The following is a 16701-nucleotide window of genomic DNA, read 5'->3' on the forward strand; positions in this document are numbered from 1 at the left end:
GGGAACCAGACCCTCGAGGCTGGCCTCTGACCCACTCAGAGCAGCTGGGGCCAAGCTCTGCAACTGATGGCGCCTCACAAGAGGCGGCAGATCCTCCCCCACCACAACGAACCTTCGGGTGGAAAGGTGGGGAGCGAACCGCTGGAGGGAAGCTGCACCCTGAAGCACATCTTGTGGCAGGGCTGACAGACCGGCCTCCATGACCCGAACGGTCGGAGCAACATACTGTGGCCGTTGACACCTCCTGAGAGGCGGCGGGTCTCCCCCATCCATACCAAGACTTTATGCGGAAGTGGAGGGAGGTGCCCGCTGGAGGGGGGCCGTGCTCTGGAGCACATCCTGTGGCAGAGCCTGGAAGGACCAAGCTGGGGCTGCCGCTGAACAGCCCCATGAGATCGCCGAGGGAGGTACTGCTGAAACGCAGCCGACTGCTTTTTAGACTCCTGGAACTTGTGTACGACCACCGTTACAGCATCGCCAAACAGTCCAGGAGGAGCCATTGGTGCGTTCAGTAGCACAGCTTGATCCTTGTTCGGGAGGTCGGACATGGTGAGCCACAGATGCATTTCGGTGGCCACCAGGGCCGCCATAGACTGACCAACAGCTCGCGCAGTGTGCTTCATGGCCCGAAGAGTCAAGTCGGCAGTGCAACGCAACTCCTCAATATCAGCGGTCCTGGAGCTAAGTCCCTCATCCAAATCATGTAGCAGGTCAGCCTGGTATGCCAGCAACACACCCACGGTGTGGAGGCAGCCCGTGGCCTGACCTGCTGCCACGTAAGCCTTCTTTACTAAGGCTGACGTAGGGAACACTGGAGCCTTTAGCGATGATGCTGCGCTAGGGGAGAGATAGCTAGCCAGCATCTCTTCCACACGCGGCATTGCCCCGTAGCCGCACGCCTTAGCCCCAACCACATTCGCATAGATCAAGGAGTTTGGGATTTGAAGGAGTGACGAGGAGAAGTGCACGCAGAGTACGGGGTTTCCCAGGATCTGGGCACCTCGGCGTGCAGATCGGGGAAAAATGGCAGGCTCTGGCACTCAGGAAGTGACGCAGGGCGCAGGAAATGCTCATCCAGCTTACTGGGTGTGCGCTGCTTCTGCTGCTCCACCGGCCAATCTAAATCCAGCTTGGCTACGGCTCGTGTCACAACATCGAGGAGCTCCTCGTACAGCACAGGCTGTGAGGAGCCCACGGACTCGCTAGCATCCATCAGCTCTCCTTCCTTGGAAGAAGAGACATGTAATATCGCGCTGCTCACGCCGGGAGAAGAAGCAGCCATCGGGCCTGCTTCTCCGTGAGAGCCGGAGCTCGATTCAGCAGACGAGGCTGGAGAGGACTCATCCAACTCCAATCCCGCTGCTAAATCGACCTGCAAGCCCCACGAGTGCCGGCGCCACTTTGCCTCTGCAAGAGCGGGACCGGAGCACGAGGGGGAGCGCTCTTCTCGAAGAACGCTTTCCGGGAGCGAAGCGTGTGGATAGCCATGCGGCTGAATGCGAGCAATCGACACGTTACTGTCCTTTGTGCTCTCAGAGATCACAAAACTCAGGACTTTTGGTAGTTCCCAGAATATCTAAGTCTACTAAAGGTGGTAGAAATAGACTCTGGAATAGTCTTCCTGATAGTGTTCAGAGCACTTTCCCAGTTCAAATGTAGATTAAAAACTTGTCTCTTTAGTCAGGCGTACACATAATATATCCCATAATATTGTGCACTCTTACATCAGACTTGCACATTTTTATGAACAGCAGATATTTTAATCCCTCTCCACTGCTTCTCTCTTTCTACTCATCCCAAGGCATCCAAACATTGTACCAGCTCCGATTGTCTTCCGTGCGATGAAGATTTTGGACCCCCACTGAGATGAGGCAGAATCCTGAGACACACTCTACCAGCTCCAGTTGGACTCTGTGACACTAAAGAGGAGATCTGAACTATGAGATCCTTACACCAATTACAACATTTGTTTGACTGTATATTTTTAATTACACACTCCAGTGTCACCCATACAGTATGAGGATGGGTTCCCCTTTGAGTCTGGTTCCTCTCAAAAAAATAAAGGAAACACTTAAACAACACAATATAACTCCAAGTCAATCACACTTCTGTGAAATCAAACTGCCCACTTAGGAAGCAACACTGATTGACAATCAATTTCACATGCTGTTGTGCAAATGGAAACAACCCACACAAGTGGCTCAGGTAGTGCAGCTCATCTAGGATGGCACATCAATGTGAGCTGTGGCAAGGAGGTTTGCTTTGTCTGTCAGCGTATTGTCCAAAGCATGGAGGCCCTACCAGGAGACAGGCCACTACATTAGGAGATGTAGGATGGCAGCAACCCAGCAGCAGGACAGCTACCTCCACCTTTGTGCACCTTACAGCCCAACACCAGGCAGGTCGTTTGGAATTTTCCAGCGAACACCAAGATTGGCAAATTTGCAACTGGCACCCTGTGCTCTTCACAGATGAAAGCAGGTTCACACTTAGCATGTGACAGACAAGACAGAGTCAGTGGGTCTGTAATGGTGTGGGGTGGCATTTCTTTGGAGGGCCACACAGCCCTCCATGTGCTCGTCAGAGGTAGCCTGACTGCCATTAGGTACCGAGATGAGATCCTCAGACCCCTTGTGAGACCATTGTGTGGCATTGATGCTATGGACTGGCCTGCCCGTTCCCCAGACCTGAATCCAATTGGGCACATCCAGGCACCACGTTGCACCACAGACTGTCCAGGAGTTGGCTTATCCTTTAGTCCATGTCTGGGAGGAGATCCCTCAGGAGCAGTGTTGTATAAAGTACTAGAAAGCGATACTTGAGTAAAAGTACAAGTATCGTACTAGAAAAAGGCTTTGCTAGAAGTAAAGTTGCCTTTTAGAATATTACTCAAGTAAAAGTCTTAAAGTATCTGATATTTACTGTACTTAAGTATCAAAAGTCATTTTCTGATATTTGATGTACTTAAGTATTTGAAGTAAAAGTAAAAACTAAAATTTCAGTGAATTTTGGTACGTATAAAAGGCACTTCATCCGGTAGGAAGAATCTTTCATTCCAATGTACAGAAAGATTTCTTGCAAATGTGGCCACGGGTGTATAACATTATCTTCTTGCACCCTGTTCACCAATATATTCGGGGTGGGCGTCGACGACAGGGGCGGCCAACCCACGGCTCCCGAGTCGCATGCGGCTCTTTGCCCGGTTTCATGCAGCTCTTACGTTCATATGGAAGTTTGTATTTGTGTCTTTTTATTGTGCGTGTTCACTTCGCTTGAGTTCAATACGGTATTTTCATCAAACGCGCATGTGAGTGGGATGAAAATACCTCAAAGTTTCCCAGTAGGAGCAAGATCATTTGAGTAAACAATTTGTGTCAAGTTTGCTCTCAAAATGGCAGGGGAAAAAAGGTGATGATCATGTGATGATGTGGCTCTTTGCGGTAACACAGTAATGTGGATCTTGGTCTCTGACTGGTTGGCCACCCCTGGTCTACGATAACGGGAGGTCCTCCAGTAAGTGCAACATTTCGTTTGGCAACATTACGCTGAAATAGAGCATGTGGAGCGTAATGCAATCTAGGAGCAGTGATTCACCAAACCTCCCTTATTGCAGTCACACACATTTCTGCTGATTTTATTTTGTAGTAACGAGTAATGAAGAGGCTTAGTGGAAATATAGCGGAGTAAAAGTATACATTTTATCCAGGAAATGTAATGGAGTAAAAGTGAAATTTGAAATAAATTTAAATAGTGAAGTAAAGTACAGATACGTGACATTTCTACTTAAGTACAGTAACAAAGGATTTGTACTTCGTTACATTACAACACTGCTCAGGAGACCATCCACCACCTCATCAGGAGCATGCCCAGGCGTTGTAGGGATGTTCAGGCACTTGGAGGCCACACACACTCATTTTGACTTTTTTAAAGACATTAGATCAAAGTTGGATCAGCCTGTAGTGTGTTTTTCCACTTCAATTTTGAGTGTGACTCCAAATCCATACAAATACACACACTTACTTTAAAGGAAATCAGCAAATACTTTTTCACAGTACTGTGCACAGTAGATAAAGCCACAGCTAAGGGGAATAAAGAAGACTGAGTCGAGTGCATGTTGATTTGTTAATTAGAAGGTGTCTCTGCTTCCTCAGGCTCTGTATGAGAACATGTTAGTGGAGTTGCCATTTGCCAGTTTCTTCCTGGCCAAGCTGCTCGGGACCAGCACTGATGTGGACATTCGTCACCTGGCCTCGCTCGATTCCGAGATGTACCGGAACCTACTGTTCATCAAGAGCTATGAAGGAGATGTGGAGGATCTGGGGCTCAACTTCACTATTGTCAACAATGACCTAGGAGAGGCTCAGGTTATATATCTCTCTCTTTCTGTGTTTGTCTTTTGCTTTCTGTTTTTCTCTCTTATTTTGCATTTTGCAACTTTTCTTTTTTGTTGTTTTTTTGCAGCATTATATTCATATAACAGAATAACATACTTTTTTGTCTCCTGTATACCGGTTATAGATTAACAATTTAACAAACTGCTGGAATAGAGTGACACTTTGTTGTTATGAAAGACCTTAATCACACCATCAAGACTCATTCTGTCTGCTTTTCCAGGTGGTTGAGCTGAAGCCAGGTGGGAATGACATCCCGGTTACCACGGCAAACCGCATCACCTATATCCATTTAGTGGCCGATTACCGGCTGAACAAACAGATCCGAGCTCACTGCCTGGCATTCAGACAGGGCCTGGCCGAAGTGCTCAACGTCGAGTGGCTGCGCATGTTTGACCAACAGGAGATCCAGGTACTGCTCAACCGAGCACACACACACAGCTTTAATTTTTTTGACAGGACCAAAGATGACCCAAGAGAAGAAACAATGTTTGTCAAAACTACAGAAAATTTTGTTAAACAGCTGGAATACAATTATAACTAGATTTTTAAAGTTCGCTGCGACAAACATTGATGTTGGCTTGACGAAGCAAGAATCGCAAAGGCCGGTGCTATTTGGAGGCGAGTAGACATAATGGTATGTATGTGTGTATGTATGTATTTATCCCCAATGAGCAAGTCTGAACTGACTCAGGCAGCAGTGGCAAGGAAAAACTCCCTTAAATTGGTAAGGAAGAAACCTTGAGAGGAACCAGACTCAAAGGGGAACCTCATCCTCATATGGGTGACACTAGAGGGTGTGATTACAAATATACAGTCAACAAATGTTGAATTGTATAATAATAATAATAATAATAATAATAATAATAATAATAATAATAATAATAATCATAATAATAATAGCTGCAAGCAGCGATTCCGGGGTCAAGCCGATCAGATGCGCTCAGAATATGTCGCTGATGAACCATACTAAGTTGCATTCGTAAGATACTGGACTTAACGTGAAAATCTCGTGGCCACTAGGTGGCGCTATCATGAAACGTTGCATGCACCCTCAGGTCATGACTTGTAAGGTTAAGTTATAAGTTTCGTCTATGTGTGTGTGTGTGTGTGTGTGTGTGTGTGTGTGTGTGTGTGTGTGTGTGTGTGTCTGTGTGTGAGTGTGTGTGTGTGTCTGTGTGTGTGTGTCACTGTGGTGCTGATTCTGGTTCTGATATTAGCACCCAATACTTGCAGCTATATTGAAGATACGGCCTCACATCCGTTTTGGCGTGCTCGCCACCATGTATGTTGCCATGGTTTACGAGAACGCATTGGTCTATCAAAAAGCTTTTGATAACTTTTTGTCTCAGGTGTCTCTAGATGCTACATACCAAAGGACATGCAAATCGGACAATCGGGCTAGGAGGAGTTCCAAAAAGTTTTATGGTTTTATGGAAAATTCAAAATAACTAGGGATGAGCGAGTACAACATTATCTGTATTTGTATCTGTTAACCATATGAATTATCTGTATCTGTATCTATACTCGGAGTGGGTGGAAGTAGGCAGTGCTTGTCTTGAAATGGGTGGGGCTTTAACCGGTATGTTATTTTAAGCATGCAATTGATATGGGTTGATCAGAAATTGTTATATTTATTGCTGATTAGAAAAAAAATATTTACAGGACAGCATCAGGATTGAGCTTCAGATCAATGGTTTTGATCACGTAGCAAACGAACTATATTACAGAACAAGTTTTTCAACAATGAAACCAAAACAATGCAGAAGTGCAATTATGAAGTAAAATGTAATGAACAACATAACTTTCTTTTTTAACTTTTAATTTTTTTTTTAATCAGTGTGATTTTATTTTTTTGGTTCTTTTTTATTTTTTATTTCCATGCCAGGTGTGTGTGTGTGTGTGTGTGTGTGTGTGTGTGTGTGTGTGTGTGTGTGTGTGTGTGTGTGTGTGTCACTGTGGTGCTGATTCTGATTCTGATATTAGCACCCAATACTTGCAGCTATATTGAAGATACAGCCTCACGATGAACATAATTGGATTTTTGGACTGTTGGTGGAGCTAGAGGGTTTGAGCTAGACACACCAAAGTTGCTAGAGTAACTTATAAGACCGGCCTCTACATGTGTGCCAAATTACATAACTTTCCTATGTACAGTTCTATGGGCTGCCATTGACTTCAATGGCAGAAGAGGAACAATAACAATAAGAAGAAAACTAACGATAACAATAGGTGTCTACTCCCCTTCGGGGCTTGACCCCTAATAATAAGCTTATGAAAACAGGATGTTGGCTTAATCAAAGCCAACATAATAATCAGCTTAAATAGGAAAACAGAATGTTGGCTTTGTGTGTGTGTGTGTGTGTGTTTGTGTGTGTGTGTGTGTGTGTGTGTGTGTGTGTGTGTGTGTGTGTGTGTGTGTGTGTGTGTGTGTGCGCACTCTGATTGATTTAATAATATTTCACAGGATTTGATCTCTGGTGCTCATGTGCTTATCTGTCTGGATGACCTTAAGAAATTCACCAATTACTCAGGTAACACACACTCACACACACACACACGTTACTTAATCTGAGCACTTCAGTTCTGATGACTCAAGTCACACCACAAACATTAATGAATGCTACTGAGTGAGTGCATCTGGGGTGGGTGAATGGGTAAGTGGATGAATGAGTGGTTAAATGTGTGAGTGAGTGAGTGAATGAATGTGTGAGTGGGTAGGTAGATGAATGTGACTGACTGAATGATGAATGTGACTGGTGCTGTGCAGGAGGATACTTTCCCACTCACCCAGTCATCAAGATCTTTTGGGACGTGGTGGAGAATTTCAGCAACGGGGAGAAATGCATGCTGCTCATGTTTGTCACAGGCTTCTCACGTCCTCCTCTGCTGGGATTTAAAGTCAGTATACACACAAACCAAGAAAATTTTTTGAATACAATATATATGTATACATGAGGAATTACATATTTTATATGCACATACAGTGGTGTGAAAGTGTTGGCCCCCTTCCTCATTTTGTTATTTTTTTTGCCACACTTTATTTCATTTGTCACACTTAGATGTTTCAGATCATCAAACAAGTTTAAATATTAGTCAAAGATAACACAAGTAAACACAGTGAAGGTGAAGGGGAAAGGTGAAAACATTTACATTTACAGCATATGGCAGATGCACTTATCCAGAGCAACACACATAAGTGCTTAAATCTCTATCATTGGATACATTAATGCTGGTTCTATAGGTTACCATGAGTTTAAAACATTGCTCAAAGTTACAATGAAAAACTTTCAAAGGTGTTTTTTTTTTTTTTTTTTTTTTTAATAAAGGCAAAAGATAGGGAAAAATTGCTAGTTGAAGTCTTTCCTGAATAAGTAAGTCTTTAACCGGCATTTGAAAATATCCAGTGACTCAGCTGTCCGGAATCTCTAGGGGAAGTTCATTCCATCACCTTGGTGCCAGGACAGAAAAGAGTCTTGTAGTATACTTGCCTCTTACCCTGAGAGATGGTGGAACCAGTCGAGCAGTGCTGGTAGATAGGAGTGTGCAGAGTGCAGTGCAAGGAGTGATGAGGCCTTTGAGGTAAAAGGGAGCTGGTCCGTTTTTGGCTTTGTAGGCCAGCATCAATGTTTTGAATCTAATGCGTGCAGCTACTAGAAGCCAAGCCATGGGGTTGTATGCAATAACTTTGGCAGGTTAAAAACAAACCATAGAGCTGCATTTTGGATCATTTGCAGAGGAAGAATCGTGTTCATAGGTATACCTGACATGAGTGCATTGCAGTAATCCAGTCTTGAAATGACAAGAGCATGAACAAGTACCTGAGCAGCCTGTGTGGACAAAAATGGCTGAATCCTTTTAATGTTGTAGAGAAGAAAGTGACATGAGCAAGTCACATTAGCAACATGAGAGGAAAAGGACAGTTGGTTGTCCATGGTTACCCCAAGGTTGTGAGCTGAAGGGGAGATCAGATCGTTGTGCAGGGATATTGTAAGAAAGATTCCTCCTCGCACTTGTCCGCGTCTCTTTACCTCTGCAAACAATAGGAGTGCTCCGGAGCACTGAGAGAACAAACCACACGAGTGAAATCAAATCTGGTTTATTCCAAACAGTCCTCAAAGAACTGAGCGACAGAACAGAATATATACGCAATGAAAATACAGTAAGCTATGGTGTATGAGATAAGGCGGAGGCTAAGTTTCTTCAACATAGATGGGGTATGCTAGAATGCTGCTTCCTCACAACTCTTATCCAAGCATTGAAGGTCAGAAAGCCTGTACATGAGCAAAGAGATACTGAGTGTCCTGCGAGTAATCTCACAAGCAGGTCAACCTATCTTGTTTTTTTCATCCAGTCAAGAGCTCTAAAGGAACAGGATAGATTCAAATCAAGAACATTAAATCAGAAGAGGTGAAGATGACATATAACATATACTGTAACACAGAAATACATTTTTACATGACAGAGATTTCCTCGTTTTCTATTCCCTTAAGATTATGGTTACGTTATCATCAAGCCTTACCATCCTGCTTATGTTTGCAGAAACACAGGGTACAAAAACAAGAAAACAAGAACACACTTATCACAGGTCAGCATGACCAGAGTGGGGGGGGGACACATTCATTTTGACATAGAAAGAGAAATGTGAAAAGAAAATGAAATAAGCACAAAAATTAATTACTATAAAGAAAATTAATTTCAGCAGATATAGCAAGATCGTGACCTGGGGATGAATCACCTGATGAACAGCAGTTCAGTTTTGCTACGATTGAACTTTAACTGATGAGCACTAATCCATGATGATATTTCTGCCAGACATGCTGAGATCCAATCAGAAGCTGTGGTATCTGAGGGGGAAAGAGAAGATAAGTTGTGTATCATCAGCATAGCAGTGGTAACAGAACCCATGTGAGGAAATAACTTCACCAAGAGAGTGAGTATACAGGGAGAAAATAAGAGGACCAAGTATTGAGCCCCATGGGACACCAGTGGAGAGTCTGCGTGGAGCAGATGTCACTCCCCTCCATGTTACCTGATATGAGTGTCCTTTCAGGTAAGAAGTAAACCATTCCCAAGCTGATCCAAAAATTCCAAGACATTTGAGGGTGGACAAGAGAGTCTTCTGGTTGACCGTATCAAACGCTGCTGAAAGGTCAAGGAGTATAAGGACGGATGACAATTTGACTGATCTAGCAGCATGTAGATTCTCAGAGACATCTAAAGGGGCTGTCTTTGTGGAATGAGCTGCTTTAAAGCCAGGCTGGTTGGGATCTTGGAGGATGTTCTGTGTGAGACAGATAGTTGATTATGTGTTCAAGAATTTTTGAAAGAAAGGAGAGAAGTGATAGTCTGTAGTTCTGTAGTTACTGATGTCTGATGGATCCAGAGCAGGTTTCTTTAGGATGGGAATTTGCTTGCTCTCAAACACTTGCTCTCCTGAAAGTAGTTGGTACCTGACCAGATGCTATGGATCTATTGATGATACTGGTAAAGAAGGGCAGAAGGTCTTGCGAGACGGTCTGGAGCATAGTGGAAGGGAGTGGATCAGGAGTGGGCAGGTGGTAGGATTGCAAGACTGGATTGGTTGTAAAATCTCTTCCGAGGCTACAGTTGAGAAATGCGAAGGAGTGGGGGAATCCATACTATTAAATGTAAGTGCAGTTGTGGCAGAAGTTAATGTCCTGCAGATTTCTCATGGTAGAAAGAAGCAAAGTCTTCTGCAGTCAGGGAGGATGAAGAAGGTGGAGCCGGGGGTTGATTAGAGAAGAGATGATATTGTGGAGCTTCCGAGGGTCTTGTGACAAAGCTTCAAGTTTTTCCTTGTAGAAGAAAGTCTTGGCAGAAGTCACATCTGAGGAGAACTTGGCCAGGAGTGTATGGCAAGAATCAAGATCTGCATCAAGTTGTGATTTCTTCCACTTTCTCTCTGATGATCTTAGCTCTCTTTTATTGTTGCACAGCACATCTGAAAGCCAAAGAGCAGAACAATAAGTTTTCTTGGGTTTAGTGGACCGAGGGCAGAGAAAGTCCATAGTTGAGGAAAGAGATGAGAGGAAAGTATCTGTAGCCAAGTGTAGTGAGGAAAAAGATTCAGGATCAGGAAGAGAACAAAGAGTGCACGAAGCTACAGAAGAAAGGAAGACAGAGTGAAGGTTGCGGTGGGAAAGAGTGAGGGGGTGAGAGGTAGTTTTAGGTATGATAGGGAGAGTGATGGTGAAGGCTACCAGGATGATGATCGGAGACTTTTAGTGGGGTAGCAGTCATGTCTGTAGCTGGAGATGGACGAGTGAAAACCAGGTCCAGGACATTGCCTCCTTTGTGTGTGGGGATGTAGCTGTTGAGTGTCAGGGCGAATGAGTCGAGAAGAGACAGGAGGGAAGAAGATTGAAGCTTGTCATAGAGGAGGTTTAAATCACCAAGCACTGTCAGAGGGGAGCTATCGGAAGGGGAAGCACTAAGCAGTGTGTCCATTTCTTCCAGGAAGTCTCCTAGGGGGCCAGGAGGCATAGACAACAATGATAACAAAGTTGATTGGAGATGGGGCTGAAATGGAATGGGATTCAAAAGAGGAGATGGTTAAACGAGACAAAAAGGAGAGGTGTAAAGCACCATTTCTTTGACAACAATAAACCTGTACCACCAACCCTGCCCGTTTCTTGTGGTGAGTGAGAGAAAGCATAGGCAGAGGAGAAAGCCGTTGGTATAGCAGTGTTCTGTGGGGATATCCAGGTTTCTGTTATAAGAAAATCAAACAAGTAATGGCAAGTTAAAGCAGAGATAAAATCAGCTTTCTTTACAGCAGACTGCAATTCCAGAGCTCACCAACCACCACTATTTGAGACACACAACAGAGGAGGGCAGATGAGGTTACTGGGATTGTGACCTCTGCTCTGTGAACGAGAGTGTCTGAGACAATAGGAATTGAGTACAGAGATGGGTTTGAGGCACATTTCTTCAGTCATCCAAGAGTGAGATGTAAGGTATGGTAGAATATATCAAACAGTACTAGACACCTATGTTACAATGTGTTAGAGAGGTACTGTACTTACAAACGTGGAAAACCTTCAAATTAAATGAGTAAGCCTTGCCCACAATTCACACCTTAAGGGAGACTGAAACTATTCCTGATTAATCAGCTGAGAGAACAACTAAGCAAAGACTAACACTATAAGATCAACAATGGTATAGAATATAACAAAACTGAAATCACACTACTCTAGAAGTGAGTTAAGCAGACAGTATACAAAAGTCAGGAACCTACTTTACCAAAAGACAATATATTCAAATGAAGCTCAGTGAAGAGAGGGCTGGTTCACCTTCAATTTAAATGAGTAATCTCTGCCCACAAGTCACACCTTAAGTGAAACCTTTAAACAAAATCCAAGCCTACATGGCCCTGTGTGAAAAAGTGCTTGCCCCTAAACATAATAACTGGTTGGGCCACCCTTAGCAGTAAGAACTGCAATCAAGCATTTATGATAACTTGCGGTGAGTCTGTCACAGCTCTGTGGAGGAATTTTGGAACACTCATCTTTGCAGAATTGTTGTAATTCTGGCACATTGTATGGTTTTTGAGCATGGACCACCTTTTTAAGGTCATGCCACAGCATCTCTATAGGACTCAGGTCAGGACTTTCACCAGGCCTCTCCAAAGTCTTCATTTTGTTTTTCTTCAGCCATTCAGAGGTGGACATGCTGGTGTTTTTTTATATATATATCATTGTCCTGCTGCAGAACCCAAGTTCGCTTCAGCTTGAGGTCATGAACAGAAGGCTGCACATTGTCCTTCAGGAGTTTTCGGTAGACAGCAGAATTCATGGTTCCATTTATCACAGCAAGTCTTCCAGGACCTAAAGAAGCAAAACAGCCTCAGAGCATCACACCACCAGCATATTTTACTGTTGGTTTGATGTTCTTTTTCTGAAATGCATTGTTTACTTTTACGCCAGATGTATTTGGACTTTTGTCTCGCCAGTCCACAGAGTATTTTCCCAAAAGTCTTGAGGATCATCAATATGTTTTCTGGCAAATCTGAGACAAGCCTTTATGTTCTTTTTGCTCAGCAGTGGTTTTTGGTCTTCGTCATTTTTGCCCAGTTTCTTTCTTATGATGAGATGCATCATGGCGCCCCCCGAGGCAGACGTGTTTGCTCGCTCTGCTCTTGAATGCCGGTTTTTCTTTGTTTTTTCTATGTTTTGTGTTTTGTCTGCTGTGCACAAATGCGGTGCACTGATTGTGTACAGCAGACAGGCATTACTGGACATCGCCAATTCATCCAACCACCATGAATTCACTGGTTCTATACCTCCGAAGCTACAACACATCAGTTGCTCCCAGAACCACCACCACCATCACCAGGAAGGCCCTGAAGCACCAAGCTGAAGTGAGATAGCTGAACCGAGGAGAGCGCTCTGGAGGCGGCGATGCAAACGAGGCAAGGGGGAGGGCTTCATGCTAAGCTAAAAGCTCTCACTAGCTGACCACCACTACCAAGCCTGCTGTTAGCCAACGTGTAATCTCTGAAAAACAAACTGGACGAGCTGAGAGCTAGGATTACATCACAGTGGGAAATAAGAGAGTGCTGTGCTCTAATCTTCACCGTGACCTGGCTTTCAGATAAAGTCCCGGAATCTTCTCTTCAGATACAAACTCACTCCATACACCGAGGAGATCGGACAGCAGCCTCCGGTAAGGCCAAAGGGGGTGGTGTGTGTGTGTTTATTAACAAGTCCTGGTGTGAAGACATACAAACTGTTTTTAAGTATTGCTCGCCTAACGTGGAGTTTTTATTGCTGAAATGCCGTCCCTATTATTTACCGAGGAAATTCACCGCTGTGTTTATAGCTGCTGTTTACACCCCTCTGCGAGCTAACACCACAGCAGCACTAGGCATGCTCCACGATGTACTAAACACACTGGAGACGTCTCACCCTGATGCCGTCTTTATTGCAGCTGACGACTTTAATCAGTGCAAACTACAGACTGTTCTTCCCAAATATCATCAGCATGTGGAAATTCTCACCCAAGATAAAAAAAACAAAACATTGGACAATGTTTATAGCAACATACAGGGTGCATTCAGGGCTGCACCCCACCCCCACTTTGGACATTCTGACCACATATCTCTGTTTATGTACCCAGACTACAGACAAAAACTTAAATAAACAAACCCTGTTACCACACAGGTTAAGCTTTGGACCCCACAAACTGAGGGCATCTTGCAGGACTGCTTTGCTCTGACAGACTGGGATGTGTTTAAAACTGCAGCCACTTTGGCGGACTCTTCTGTCAGTGTACAGGATTATGCTGAGTATGTGACTGGGTACAATAGCACGTGTGTTGATAACACTGTACCAACCATATAAATCAGAAAGTTCCAGATCGAGAAGCCCTGGATAAAGTCAGGTACACCACATACTGCATGCTCGTTCACTTGCATTTACATCAGGCAATGAGACAGAGTACAAAGCTGCTAAATACGGACTAAGAAAAGAGATTACAGCAGTCAAGAGACAGTACAGAGAGAAGCTGGACAGCTTCTACTCCAATGCTGTCCCAAACTACAGGACCACCGCAAGCACTAATTTCAACTCCTCAGACAGCCTACCGGATGACCTCAACACCTTTTATGCCCGCTTCAAAACCTCCAGTACCGACACAAAGAGGAGGCACACACACTCAGACCACCCAACCCCCCCTACCCGCCCCCTACTGTCTCATCAGCTGAGGTACACAAAGCGCTAAGGAAAATTAACCCCGACAAAGCAGCAGGACCAGACAACCTCCCTGGGTGGGCCCTCAGAGCTTGTGCTACGGAGCTGACTTAAGTGCTCACTTCCATTTTCAAACTCTCCCTCAGTCAGAGCATCGTCCCCACCTGCTTTAAGACCACATCCATCACCCCCCTGCCCAAGAAGAGCCCACCATCCTGCCTGAACGTCTACAGGCCAGTAGCACTCATTCCAATCATGATGAAGTGCTTCGAGAGAGTGATGCTGAGCTATATTCAGAGCAGTGTGCCGGACATATTGGACCCACTCCAGTGTGCGTACCGGACCAACAGGTCCACCTCAGACGCCATTGCTGCTGCCCTTCATACTTCCCTCTCTCACCTGGAAAATAAGGACACTTACACCAGGACCTTCTTTATTGATTACAGTTCCGCCTTCAACACGGTCATCCCTCACAAACTCACCCAAAAATTGCTTGTACTAGCCCACACTCTGTGACTGGCTCCTAGACTTTCTGACTGACAGACCACAGTCTGTTAGGATTGGAAATAGGACATCAGACACAATCATCACAAACATTGGCACGCCACATGGTTGCGTTCTCAGTCCTATCCTTTTCATGCTGTTCATACATGACTGTGTTGCCACACACAAGAACAACACCATTCTGAAGTTTGCTGATGACACCGCAGTGATAGGATGTATCACAGACAAGGATGAAGCGGCCTACAGGAAGGAAATGGCCAGTCTTGTGACATGGTGTGAAGACAACAATCTTATCCTCAACACAGACAAGAGAAAGGAAATGATAGTGGACCTGCATGGACCTGCGGAAAAAGAAGGGAACTCACCAGCCATTGTTTATCCGAGAGCTTGAAGTGGAGAGGGTGAGCAGCTTTAAATACCTGGGGTCCACATCAATGAGGACCTCACCTGAAAAATGAACACCACCCAGCTGGTTAAGAAAGCACAACAGTGGCTGTACTTCCTGAGGAGGCTGAGGAAGTTTGGCATGTCAACCAAGATTCTCCACAACTTCTATAGCTGTGTTGTTGAGAGCGTCTTGACCAGTTGCATCACTGCGTGGTATGGCAGCTCTACTGTGTACGACTGCAAGAGAGTGGTGAGGACTGCTGAGAAGATCATCAGGACTCCACTGTCCTCTCTGCAGACCATTTACCATCGCAGAGTCCAAAGTACCCACCCAAAACACGTACTGTTCACACTCCTACCCTCAGGACGGAGGTACAGGAGTATAAAGGGCAGGACAACCAGACTAAAGAACTCCTTCTTCCCCTCGGCTATTAGATTCTTAACCTCTTAAGGATCTCCGCCTATATGACTTGCCCAACAAAAAGTGGTACAGCTCCCACATACTTTGACACACAGGTTTCAGATTGATTCTAGGCCTTACTGGCACAAAGTTACAGGAGTTTGAATGCAGATTTTCATGTCCACCTGGGTTGTTTACCTGATAAACTGATTAATCTTATTTTTCTGGAACATGCTAGGGACAAAACAACAACTGAGACTCATAGCCACATGTCTTGGCTTTCACCAAAAAAAAATTCAAGTCAAAAGACACAAAAATGGATTTTATATGAATATTTTTCTACGGCCATGGTCGTCGGGTGCAGCGTTTTTGTGTACTTGTTTACTATATAACTTTTAAATAAAAGGCTGCAGGCTCAGTCTGAAAGGCCATAAACAAGCAGAGACTCTCTCTCTATCACTCTGGTGTGAAAACAGGCCTGTAACTTGACACCCTGAGCTGTGAGAGGGACAAAAGGTCAAGGATTACGCAAGAATTCTTCTGCGCATCCAGTTCACGCAGACACAGTCAAAGAACATACGGCATGTCATATACCGTTGGAATCGTCTGCTTATTGGCTAAACAGCTGTATAGGTCCCAGCCCATTTCATTGCTATTGGAAGGAGTAATTGTCAGTCAAATGCGGGTTCCCAAAAAATGAGGTCATGCCACCATTGGCTTCTCAGCCGTCTATCTCTGCCATACAAGCACCAATTGGCTCAAATGAGGGCTTATTTGATTCGTTAGGACCTGGGCTATAAATATGACGTAGACTTTGAATTTTTGAATATCCCAATTAGAAGTTAGAGCGGCAAAACGAGATGATGGCGCACTTCTGTTTCCAGTTTTCAGAACACTAACGGAATATTTGCGGCACGACCAGAGCGTTTTGGATTAAAAGGCTTACAGATTTCAATTCCTTGGACCTGTGTGGATTTTTGTGGATTATTTGTGTTGGAATATATTACCCCAGTGAAGAAAGAGACGCGTCTAAAGGTAAGGGAAAACCGGTCTAGCACCACCTAGGTCAGTTTTGTCCAAAATTTTTTTCTAATTGTATGAAGGCTGTGAATCATATTGTGCTTTGTGTGTGGGCTTAAAAAATTATTGAGAGTATAAACTTTACTAGGTAAATAGGTTTTTTCGTGTTTTTGGAGGATTCGATGCTTTAAAGTTGAATTGAAGCTTGTTTCTGGGTCATCCCCTAGTGGTCACTTTGACTTGAACAGTCAGTTCAACTGTGCACCTCATTTGAACATTGTAATTC

At 44.4% G+C, this 16701-nt stretch overlaps 1 pseudogene; it reads left to right on the plus strand.

The window, feature by feature from the left end:
- Nucleotides 1-16701, plus strand: part of LOC113663809 — a 78425-nt pseudogene that overhangs the window by 58820 nt on the left and 2904 nt on the right.

This window comes from Tachysurus fulvidraco, chromosome 19 (assembly GCF_022655615.1).
Source record: "Tachysurus fulvidraco isolate hzauxx_2018 chromosome 19, HZAU_PFXX_2.0, whole genome shotgun sequence".
NCBI lineage: Eukaryota > Metazoa > Chordata > Actinopteri > Siluriformes > Bagridae > Tachysurus > Tachysurus fulvidraco.